The 12,282-nt window shown below is 43.3% G+C and overlaps 1 protein-coding gene and 1 pseudogene across 3 annotated transcripts in view; one reads left to right on the top strand and one right to left on the bottom strand.

Moving 5' to 3' along the window:
- HS3ST3A1 (heparan sulfate-glucosamine 3-sulfotransferase 3A1) overlaps positions 1 to 12,282 on the bottom strand; it is a 378,323-nt gene that overhangs the window by 311,084 nt on the left and 54,957 nt on the right. The window lies entirely within an intron of this gene.
- Positions 8,086 to 8,615, top strand: LOC307177100 (small ribosomal subunit protein eS27-like; annotated as a pseudogene). The gene has a single exon. The product of its transcript is annotated as a small ribosomal subunit protein eS27-like (transcript).

Genomic DNA, 12,282 nt, shown 5'->3' with positions numbered 1-12,282 from the left:
AGTGGCACAAGGGTGCTAGGAGCTCACGTTCAGAGGCAATCCTTTGAGCCGGTGGCCTCTCATCCTGGTAAGACGCTGCAGGCAGCATGAGGGCTGCCGCAGGACCATGACTAGCAGCTGCAGCTCCGAGACAAAGAGCCTCCTCGGTCTTCTTTAGAAAAGCCCATCATGCATCTGCCCTGCAAGCTTTGCTCCCGTTAGTAAAACCGTCCCGAGCAGCAGTGACAGGGGGTAATTACAGCGGGAGAGCGCTCCTGACACAATGTTTTTAAATAAAGAAAGGGGGAAACAGGGAGAAGAAAGATTGCTTCAAAGGTTTGACTTCAAATAGCATTCAAGGAGGATGCCTTTAATTCCTTGTGCAAGTTTATTTACTGTCCATCTCCTGGTCTAAAGGAGTTATCAGGATTAGATAAATCCCTGGGAGATAGCCACGTCTGATTGCTGCAATTCCATGAACCCTGGACAGATTCCAGGGAATCTGAAGGCCTAGTGGAGGAGGAGAGCGTGGGCTTTGGGCTTCCCTTTTCTTCCTTAAGTGCCAGGAACTCATTCAAGGCCAACGAGTGCAATCTTCTCCCCAGCCCGATACACCTTGTCACTTGCTCTAGCTTTAGTAATTTCAGTGATGGGGTGCTCTGTGTGCTCTACGCGACCATGATCTTTTCCGAACAGCTCAATCTGCAGAAAAGCTGGTCCTGGAATAATGTAAAGTCATCCTTCAACTAGAGACGGCTGCTGTGTTACGAGTTCCCTAGGATAAACAGCCTCAATACCTCCAATTTTTCCTTACATTGGTTGCTTTCCGAACTGTTCTTCCTCATGATGACTCTCCCCTGAACAGACTACAGCAAGCATCTGTGGCAAGTCCCTTTCTTAACCTCAACAGGAGAGCTAGTTGGAGTCCTGCGTCCCCACGGGCTTTGCGAACACTGTACAAGTATTATTCATTGCGCACAGGTACTGTTACTATAAAGGACGGTGACCAACTTGGTTCCTTATCCAATAAACTTCAAGAAATAAGGCAGGGGCAAAAGAGTTAAAAGAAAGAGCAAGAAACATCTCCTAGAATATTCGGCCATTCCTTTATTCGTGCCAACAGAAATTACTCATTTAGTTAGAAAATTCACATTATTTGGAGAAACTGGAAGCTATCTGGCCCCATGCTGGGTGTTGCTGGCTGTTCTTGGGAATTCTACCATTTCCCTCAAATGATGCAAAAGCATCCTAGGAAGTCCCAAGGCACAGGGACTTGCAAGCAGGATGGCTCATCTGCAGCTTTCTCGTTTCATATTGTGTAGCAGCACAAATGATGCTCTCCCCCAGGGCTCTGGGTGGGCCTTAAAGGTCCATCTGTGTTTCCACACCCAAGACCTGCCTCAAGAGGCACCCACTGCCTGCATTTCCAGGCCCAGTGGGTTCAACTCTCTGAAACTGAGTTGACTTGTCCAAGAGGTTAAAAATCAGTCAAATCGGTGTTGACATGGTCTTTGATTCTCTTCCCTCCAAAGACTGATTTCACCAGCTAGATTTCTATTATCCATCCCCCCACCTTTGCCAATATTGACAGTGGGGGACAAACAGTGTCTTGGGAATAGATCTGCCCATTTGTCTGGAGCCTGGAGCCCCAGGTCAGTCATGTAAAAGCCAGAGACACCAGCAGAGGTTAAAAGACAAGCCCCCGATGTATCGAGCTGTGTTTGTTGTTCTGACAAAGTAGAGAGTATAGGATGCCGAAGACAGTTCATTTCCCCTGCCAGTGTCCCTGTGGAAGACATGTTTTCGGGAACAAGAGCCAGAGAAACAAGAACCTTGACACAAGGCCAAACTTTCCTGTCCACCTCAGCAAGTAAGAACCTCGATCCCCAGCACTCATGGTGCGAGGCTGACAGATGAGGGGCTGCCATCAGAAATGCAGAGCATCAGGACTGTTGGCCCCCAGCCCGGTCTCCATGAAGCACCAAAGTCAGCCATCCTGTGATTCATCCAAACGCAAGGCTGGGCAATCAGCAAGTCTGTGACCCAGCAGAATGTGTGGCTTGGGGGTTACAGCGGGAGAACTAACCAGGACCGTCTCACTGGTGTTTTGATCTCACTTGATCACAAGAGGACTGTTTCACAGCATCCTTTTGAGAAATGGGCCTGGACATAGTACTGCCCTGTGGATTCAGCCTAGGTGAGTCATGCCAACTGTTTCTTGAGGACATCACCGGTTTCCTTGCATTGTGTCTCTTTTCTGTGCCGTGCACTAGCTTCAGTTTCCAGAGAAGGAGGAAAACAAGCATCAAGTTCCCACATGGATCTTTAACACTTTAAAATTTATATATATGCGCATATATATATTTAAAATCATATACATGTGTGTCTTATTTTTATAGTTTATAGATAACATATTTTATATATTTATATTAGTATGTACCAGAGTTTGTTTTGTATTAAAATGACTCATGAATGTCACTCTCTTCCCTATTTATCGTCAGCATCTCAGGGGCAGGGACTGTGTCTTGCCCACCTTGGAATCCCCTGAGTATTCCAGGATGCTTTCTCACCCACTGTAGATGTTCCATCAGTGTTAGCTGAGTTGTCATTTCAGTTCAATGGGTCCATCCACACCACTGCTCCGTGCAGTGTCCTTATAGCGCCGTTTACTACACCTAATTTCCTGCCTGTTGTCTGGGTGAGCCTGTTCGTCTTCCTTACCCCGTCTCTTTCATCTCCTTATCCCAGGAGAGAAGGGCAATTCTCTTCTTCCCCATAGCATCCCCTTCCCACAAAGAGAGGCCTGTAGCTACTCTGGGTCAGCACTAGCCCCACAGCACTCCAGGAGAGAGGCCTGTAGCTGCCTCTGGGTCAGCACTGGCCCCACAGCACTCCAGGAGAGAGGCCTGTAGCTGCTCTGGGTCAGCACTGGCCCCACAGCACTCCAGGAGAGAGACCTGTAGCTACTCTGGGTCAGCACTGGCCCCACAGCACTCCAGGAAATTACCTTAAACATCGTCTGCCAAACACTCCCCTTTTGGGGGTTGAAAGTGGTCATTCGGTTTTATGAACAAGGGATGCAATTTGCTTCCTTCCCTCCCTAAAACTTTAAACAGTAGAGATTAACTGATAGCAAACTGCAGACTTCCTATGAGCTTGGCAGGCTCAGAATTTCATATCCAAATGAGAATCTTCTTCTCTGAACTATTCACCACTGCACTGAGTCTGTACTTTTTACCAATTCGGTTTATTTCTCTCATTTGTCATGACTAATAGAGAAGAAATGTCTCTGCTATCTCTGCCCACTCCTTCTCTAGTTACTGCTGATGCCCAGCTGGAGGAATGCTGCGATACGTAGCCAGTAAATATCTTCTTTAGAGTAATTCACCAAAGATGCATTCCTCCATGAAATGGATGCTCTTATAAATACTGACAACTTGTACTTTGAGCTTCTAGATCCTTCTGCCTATTAAAACTTTAAAATGCTTAACTGACATGCACAGTGTCCTGCACTAGCACATACTAAATATTTGTTGGTTTAATAAATGAAAAACCTATTTTAAGTGTCCTTCATCATGCAATCCAGCCCCTGACACCCACCAGTTTGTCAATGTTTCTTCTTGCTACCACAGTAGAGTCTCCCTGGGGGTGTCTTTAAAACAACTGTAATTAGGTTTTTGCTTGTTTATTAATTTGACAAATATTTAATTCCTATTCTGTATGGCTCTTAGTAGATACTCGATAAACAAATGGTTTGCTGAATGAATAAATGGCAGACTGTGGAGAGATCTAAACACCATGTCCTATAAGAGACACTTGAAGGGACAGCAAGATTTTAATCCAGAAATAGAGGCTCTCAGTAGGTAAGGACACCTGTCTAAAAGCAATTGAAGGATTGTCATGGATCCTGTCTGAATTCAAAAATTTGATGTTGTGTTTGTCATAGTTTTTTCTGCACTATTTCGATTTTTTAAACACTGCATTAAAATATTATCTTGATTACTGAATGTTTCGGCACTCTCTCGGATTTTGTTGCACGAGGCAAATGCCCCAGGTTCTTCCCCTTAGTCTCAGCCATGAAGGTAACGTTGACTCCGCGGGCTCAGCTGCTTTCCACCATCTCCATGTACTCGAATCATAGCACCTTTCAAAGGTGACATCAGTGTTTGGGGAGGGGGGAGGTGCAAAGACAGGTGGTACTTGGACAGTGGAACCAGCTACACATAAGTCACTTCTGCATCACAGAGGGCTCCAGAGAGAGATGCACAAAGAGATAATGACAGGTAGGAGCTCAAAGTACCACTTTATTCTGAGCTTCTGGGAAACCAGACTGGGACACCAGCTTAGATTCAAGCTCTAAATAGGACTTTGTTATGGGATAAACTGTGCCTCTGAAAACTTCATGTGCGGAAGTCCTAACTCATCAGAATGTGACTGTATTTGGAGACACAGTCTTCAAAGAGGTAACGGAGTTAAAATGAGGTTGCCAGAGTGGGCCCTAACCCAACATAAGTGCTATCCTTATAAGAAGAGGAAATTTGGCCACAGACATGGACAGAGGGAAGATGATGTGAAGACACAAGGAGAAGACAACTATCTACAAGCCAAAGATGAAGCCAACCCTTCAGGCACCTTGAGCTCAGAGTTGCAGCCTCCAGGACTGTAAGAAAGCAGGTTTCTGTTGTTTAAGCCACCCAGTCTGCAGTACTTTGTTATGGTGGCCCTAGAGAACTGATACAGACTTTTACTTTGCTTTAAGACCACAGCTGCATCTTACCATAGGTCAGTCAATCTGAAATGGGGATGTGGTGAGCAGAGAGCAGAGATTCTTGAGAGGAAGAGACTATCAAGAAATATGGCAGCCTGGTGGAGGAATAAATTGAGAGTTTGGGATTAGAATAAGCACACTACTATATATGGAGTGGATGGCCAACAGGGACCTGCTGTGTAGCACAGGGAACTTTACTCACTATCTTGTAATAACCTATAATGGAAAAGAATATAAAAAAATAATATATATATATTTATTTATTTACTTATGTATAACTGATTCAATTTGCTGTGCACCTGAAACTAACACAACATGGTAAATCAACTATATTTCAATAAAAATTTTAAAAATATATGGCATCCTCTGAGGAACATTATCCATTGAGCCTACGTGTCTTTTGGAGGCAGGATAAGATGGAGGTGAAGGAGAATAAGACGTCCAGACCCACAGAATCTCAGATAGATGAAAGCAGGAAAGGATGGAGAATGCCGCTTCACGCACTTGACCTACTTTAGTGTTCTGGGACCAGACCCACTAGGAAATGTGAGACAATCCATGACCCATGGTCAGCGTCTGATCGAATCTCCATCCCTTCCCCTCAGAAGAAAGAAAAAGATCGTGGAAAAAGTGAGCACAGACTTCCTCTTCCCTAGATCTCAGTTCAAATGCTGCTTCTTGAAAAGAATCTTCAGATTTAACTTGCACTCTCTCCCAAAGTTGGAAGTGAGTGCTTCATTCTCTAAGCTCCCACACAAATTACTGTTTCTTTTCCTATGAAACAGCACTTTTTTACAACTACTATTTATTTTTTGTTTCAGTAGTTTATTGATTAAATGTAATAAACTGAGGATTGAGAAACGGACACTCTGATGTACACACCAGTAGAATTACTAATTAGTAGTAAAAGAACAAATGAACAAACAAAAAACTAAAAAATAATTGCAATACAGGTAGCTTAAAAATTGAGCAGTTGGGCTTCCCTGGTGGCACAGTGGTTAAGAATCCACCTGCCAATGCAGGGGACACGGGTTCGATCCCTGGTCCGGGAAGATCCCACATGCCAGATCCCACATGCCGCAGAGCAACTAAGCCCCTGCGCCACAACTGCTGAACCTGCGCTCTAGAGCCCACAAGCCACAACTACTGAGCCCACAGGCCACAATTACTGAAGCCCGTGCACCTAGAGCCCGTGTTCTGCAACGAGAAACCACTGCAATGAGAAGCCCGTGCACCGCAACGAAGAGAAGAGTAGCCCCCGCTCACCACAACTAAAAGAAAGCCGGCGCATAGGAACGAAGACCCAAGGCAGCCAAAAATAAATACATAACTAAATTTACTTTTAGAAATGAAGCGACTGCTTACTAGACGGCGCTAGTGTTTCCCGTTATATTATTTACAGCTACCATTTACTGAGCCAGATGATGGCAGTTCATACATGGTGTGCCACTGAACCTTAGAAACAACCCTGTGGGTGAGTATCCCCAATACCATGTTAAGAGATATTAAAGCAATTTATTTCAACAAACATGGACGGAGAACCTAATACGCCGTCTAGCTGTATCAAGAATGCAAAGGTTGCTGTCTTCAAGAAGGTCTTTGTTTAGTGAGGGAAACATATACAAATAAAGTATTAGATTCTGATTAAGTCAAATTATTTACATTATTTACAATATCCAAGATATGAAGCAACCTAAGTGTCCATCAACAGATGAATGGATAAAGAAGGTGTGGCATATGTATAGGTATTATAATATACATATAATGGAATATTGTTCAGCCATAAAAAAGAATGAAATTCTGCCATTTATAACAATGTGGATGGACCTAGAGAGTATTATGCTTAGTGAAATAAGTCAGACAGAGAAAGACAAATACTCTATACTATCATTTATATGTGGAATCTAAAAAATAAAACAAATGAATGTATACAACAAAACAGGCTCACAGATACAGAGAACTAGCAGCTACCAGTGGGTAGAGTGAAGGGTGAAGGGGCAAGATAGGGGTAGGGGATTAAGAGGTACAAAACAGTACGTACAAAATAAATAAGCAACAAGGATCTATTATACAGCACAGGGAAATATAGCCTATGTTGTAATAACTTTAAATGGGGTATAAACTATAAATATACTGGGTCACTATATTTTACACCTGAAACTAATATAATATTGTAAATCAACTATACTTCAATAAAAATTTTTTAATTGAAATAAATGGAAAAAAAGGTCTTAGTTTAATGAGGGAAACATACAAATAAGGAATTAGAGTCTAAGTCGGTTTCTTCATTTAACAAATATTTATTGATTATCTACTCTGTGCTGGCACTGTTCTAGGTACTTGAAATGTATCAGAGAACAAAACAGACATAATGGAACAGAATAGAATAGAGTGAAAGTGATCAATGCAATGAAGAAAAGTACAAGGCAACAACACTGAGGTGCTGGGGAAATGGGAGCTGGGTGGCAGTTTTGAAGTGTGTGATCAGGATGGGCCTCATTAAGGAGGTGATACTTAACCCAAGACTTCAGGTAAGTTCACCAAATGAATACCCAGGGGAATAGAATTCCAGGGGGAGGGAATAGATGCTAAAATCACCAAGGCAAGAAGGAGCCTGGTGTCTTTAAGAAATAGCAATACAACCAGTGCAGTTAGAACAAAGTGAACAGGTGTGGAGTTGCAGGAGCTGAGATCAGCAAGAAAGGCATCAGCAGGTCACGCGGCCTTGTGACCTACCTCGAGGACTATGGGATTCGTTCTGAGTGAGGAAGAAAGCCATTAGAAAGTCCTGAGCAGGGGAGTTTTTGGATTGTCTGAGAAGCAGAGGCCAGGATGGAATTAGACATTCAGGGAGGTTTATTAGAGAAAACACCTGGGGAGGATAAAGGGGGAGAAGGCTTGCTAGGGAGACAGAGTAGGTTAGGACAGACCTAAAAACACGATGTAAGTCTGTGAAAGTCCTGTGAAAGGAGGAAGGGGAGGAAGATTGGTCAAACTGGAATATAGCTCTGGGAAATTCCAAAGCATCACACGTGTGAGTCAGCGACAGCCCAGCTCTGAGGCCCTGGCCGTGCTCCATCATCAGCCCAGAGCAGCCTGCGAACAGTGTAGCTGAGAAGAGCTTGGACGCGGGCAGATCCCAGGGTGTGGCAGTCGATGTTGTCTCCCAGACACTCTTCTCTCATCCTGCTCTCTGAGGGCACATCACCACGGCCACCAACAAGAGTGAAATCATCCGAATGGTTTTTTAAAAGATCATTCTCGGGACTTCCCTGGTGGTCAAGTGGTTAAGACTTTGCCTTCCAGTGCAGCGGGTGCGGGTTTGACCCCTGGTCGGGGAGCTAAGATCCCACATGCCTTGCAGCCAAAAAACCAAAACATAAAACAGAAGCAATATCGTAACAAATTCAATAAAGACTTTAAAAATGGTCCACATCAAAAGAAAATTGTATAAAAAAAAAGATGATTCTCCTTTGCGGGGGTGATGACCTCCCCATGAGAACATGCCTCTCACGAAGGAGCTCCTTCATCCCTCTCCAGAAGAGGGGAAGAGGAAACACCAGAGGCAGCGTCTGGCGCAGAGCCCCAATTCCTATTTCGTGGATGTGAGATGCCCAGGATGCTATAAAATCACCTCTGTCTTCAGCCATGCACAGACAGTAGCTTTATGTGTTGGCTGTTCTATTGTCCTCTGCCAGCCTCTGCAGGAGGAAAAGCAAGGCTTACAGAAGGATGCTCCTTCAGACAGAAGCAGCACTAAAAGCACCCTGAATCAAGATGAATGGGAAACCATCCCAATAAACACATTTTGGATTAAAAAAAAAAGATCACTCTGGCTACTGGGTAGAATATATGAGACCAAGAGAGACAGTAAGGAAGCCAGCTGTAAGGCCACTGCGATCACCCAGGTGAAAGATGGGGTTGCTGGGGGTGGAGCAGCGGCTCTCACTTGGAAGTGATTCTGCCCTAGGGAACCTGTTGTCAGTGTCTGGAGATACTCTTGATCGTCACAACTGGAGGGAAGGAATGTGTCATCCAGTGGGCAGAGGCCAGAGATGCTGCTAAATGTCCTACAATGCACAGAACCAGCCTCCACAACAAAGAATTATCCAACCCCAAATGGCAACGATGCTGAGGTGGAGAAAACCTAGGGTAGGGCAAAAGCGTGTAAGCAAATGTTTTCCCCCTAATATTGTTTTGAAGGTAGAAAAGACAGAATTCGATGATGGATTAAACATGAGTTGTGTCAGAAAGGAAAGGGTGTGTCAAATTCCTTGAATGATGGCCAACACCTAGGAAGATGGTTCCAGGCTTGTTTGTTTTACTTTGTTTTTGTTTTCTCTTTAAATGGAGATGATAAAGGCTCAGAAAAAAGTGGTTTTAGGGATGAGTACAAAAAAAAAAGAATTTTATTTCAGATATGCTCAGTTTGTATGACTATGAGATATTCACTGATGTCAGATAAGCAATACGGAGATTTTCGAGTTTAGGAGAAGACTGGAAATATAAATTAGGGAGTCATGGATAGAGTTGGTATTTAAAGCCATGGGACAGAGCGAGGTCACCTAATGTATGAGACCATAAGAGATCTAAGTGTGAGTTCTGAAGCAGTTCCGCATGTGAGGTGGAAAGATGATAGGGATCTAGTCAGTAGAGAAGGAAACATCCAGTGGGTCTGGAGGAAAATGAAGAGAGGGTGGTGGTTGTTTTCAAAGCAAGAGGGGGAATGCTGCTGATGGTTTAAGTAAGCTGAGGGATGAGAAAGGGCTGGTGAACTCCTAAGTGTGGAGGACACTGATGGCCTTGACGAAGAGGATGACAAGGGATGGTGGCGCTGTGCCTTACTGCCATCTTGCACTCACAGAAACGGGATGGGGAAGGCAGTAGGTTGAGGATGGGAGGGCTCACAGAGGAGACAGCCCAGAAAAGGCTGCGTCCTCACATCTGGATCCAGCCCTTTATTCATCAAGCCCTTTACAGATGCTGTCAGGAAGGGCCTTCACAGGATCAGAGCCTGACAATATGAATGCCTTCAGCAAGAGTCAAGTACCATTTACGGAGGATGCTGGAAAGGCCATGTTTACCATGAAAGTGGCTGGATCTTTGACTTTTATAAAATTATAACAAGATACTGGACTCTGTGATCAGTGCCCAGAGGGTGAAACCCCTTCCACACATTTTCTATTTCCAGCAAGAGACAGACCAGAGGCTGTTGTCATTTTGATTGAAAAGTTCTACTGACTTGATGAAGGCTTTTTGTTGGCTGCACTTGCAAACGCTTTCATTTCTTCAGTTAAAAAAAAATGCTGTAGCAAACTGTTATATATAGGATGGATAAACAACAAGGTCTTACTGTAGAGCACCAGGAACTATATTCAATATCCTGGGATAAACGGTAATGGAAAAGAACATGAAAAAGAACATATATATGTATAACTGAATCACTTTGCTGTACAGCAGAAATTAAGAACACTGTAAATCAATTATCCTTCAATACAATTTTTTTAAAATGCTGTATAATACTGAGGTACCTGCCTATCCCAAATGAAGACTTAGGGAAATCAACAGAGCAGGCTCTGCCCACCGGCCCTTCTCATCCCCCAAACCCCCAACACACAAACATACACTAACCAGCCACCAGCCATCCTATTTTCACTTTTAAAACTGTTCGATTTTTTTTTTTTTTTTTTTTTTTTTGCGGTACGCGGGCCTCTCACTGTCATGGACTCTCCCGTTGCGGAGCACAGGCTCCGGACGCGCAGGCTCGGCGGCCATGGCTCACGGGCCCAGCCGCTCCACGGCATGTGGGATCTTCCCGGACCGGGGCACGAAGCCGTGTCCCCTGCATCGGCAGGCGGACTCTCAACCACTGCGCCACCAGGGAAGCCCTGATTTTTTTCTTTTCATTTATTGAAAGTTTTGCTTGGAAGTTTGAGATATAAATCTATACTTCCATCTAGAAGGGTTCTTTTGGACTGTCAAAATACTATTTCCAGTGCTAAATCTCCTACAGATGAAACATCACAGCACTTTTCACATAACTCAAAAACACTCAGAAAATAGTAAAGGAAGTACATTGAAAACTCTTTCTCTGTTTTGGCCACTTACAGAATAGACCAAGAGCAGACAATGTTTTTAAAACCCCAATTGGCTGGACTGAGGCTCTACTAATGTAATTCGGGGGCTAAATTGGCTAAAAATACTTTCTTTAAAATATAATATGCTTGATGATGAACAACAGCCAGAATTTTCAGCTAGCTGATTTTTTTTAATTCCTCAGCATTTACAATTAAAATTTTTTAAATCTTCTAGCAAGAAATTCAGTTTTAAGATATATATCAGTCATGGAAGTAAAACTAAATAGGTTTCCCATCTCCTCTCTGGGCCAGCTGCCAGAATTAGTCACTTTATTAAGGAGCTGTTTTCACAGTGCTTCTGGTTGACTTCTTTTTTCAGGGTATAGAAATGTGATGTTGTTATGACAGGGGTTAAGACCAAGGCTCTGGATTCAGACTGCCCAAGTTCAAATCCTGGCTTTGCCTCTGACTAGCTGTGTGATTTTAAGCAAGTTGCTTAACTTCTCTGTGCTTCAGCACTTCTGTTTAAAAAGAACTAATGACAGCAACAATCTCACAGAAGTCTAGAAAGAACTGCACGAGATCATGCTATATACAAGAAGTCTCTCTCTCCCTCCCTCCCTATCTCTAACCCTTTTTGATTTTCCGTGTGTGTGCACGAGTGTCTGTCACCTTCTGCAGGCCTGTTATTTCTAGGGAAATAACCCCAGAGCCCAAGGAGAAGTGAAAAAGTAAGAAACAGAAAATGTGGGTTCTGGCAGCCTCTTTCTCTCTGTATTCAGGACCTCGTGAGTCTTCCTGTTGCCCATTTGGAAAATAGAGAATGTTTGCTAAGTCAGATGAGACCTTCCCTATGGTTTCTTCTCTTACAGAAATATCACTTCAAGTTGTTGCTGAAGTTCATATCTATAAGGGGGGTTAAAATACAACTTTAAGTAGTGTGGCTGAGCCTGGATATTAAGTACAACTATCAGAATAATCCTGGAGCCAGGGAAAAAATCTGATTCCAGGTTTGAAAGGCTTTTCTAAAACCCCAACTTTTATTAATTTAGTAAAAATTCAACTTTCCCAACGTATATTATTTATCAAAAACCATTCTAACGACCAATTCATTACAATGTATCAACTGAAAATTGTATATTCTATTAAAAGCCAAAAAAAAAAGAAGCCAAGGCAATTAAAATAAGGCTTTGTCAGCCCGTACAGTATTGTAAGGGTAAACGCATAATTTTTCTGACACTTTTATGTACATAAAGTATAGTTCGGAGAGCTTACCACCACTGTGCACCTCTTGAGGTTAGGGAGCCCCAAGTTGAGAGCCATTTACCTATAAAAACCCTGAGTCAGTGCTGATAAAGCAATACTAGGCTGGCCCACAAATGTATAAGCAATAATGATGTTACTAATCATTTATAGCAGCCCACGAGGGACTTCGGAAATAACCTCCAAGCCATTAAA

Source organism: Stenella coeruleoalba (assembly GCF_951394435.1).
Source record: "Stenella coeruleoalba genome assembly, chromosome: 19".
NCBI classification, from domain to species: domain Eukaryota; kingdom Metazoa; phylum Chordata; class Mammalia; order Artiodactyla; family Delphinidae; genus Stenella; species Stenella coeruleoalba.
Note: the sequence above shows the minus strand (reverse complement) of the source record. Positions and strands in the feature narration are given on the sequence as shown.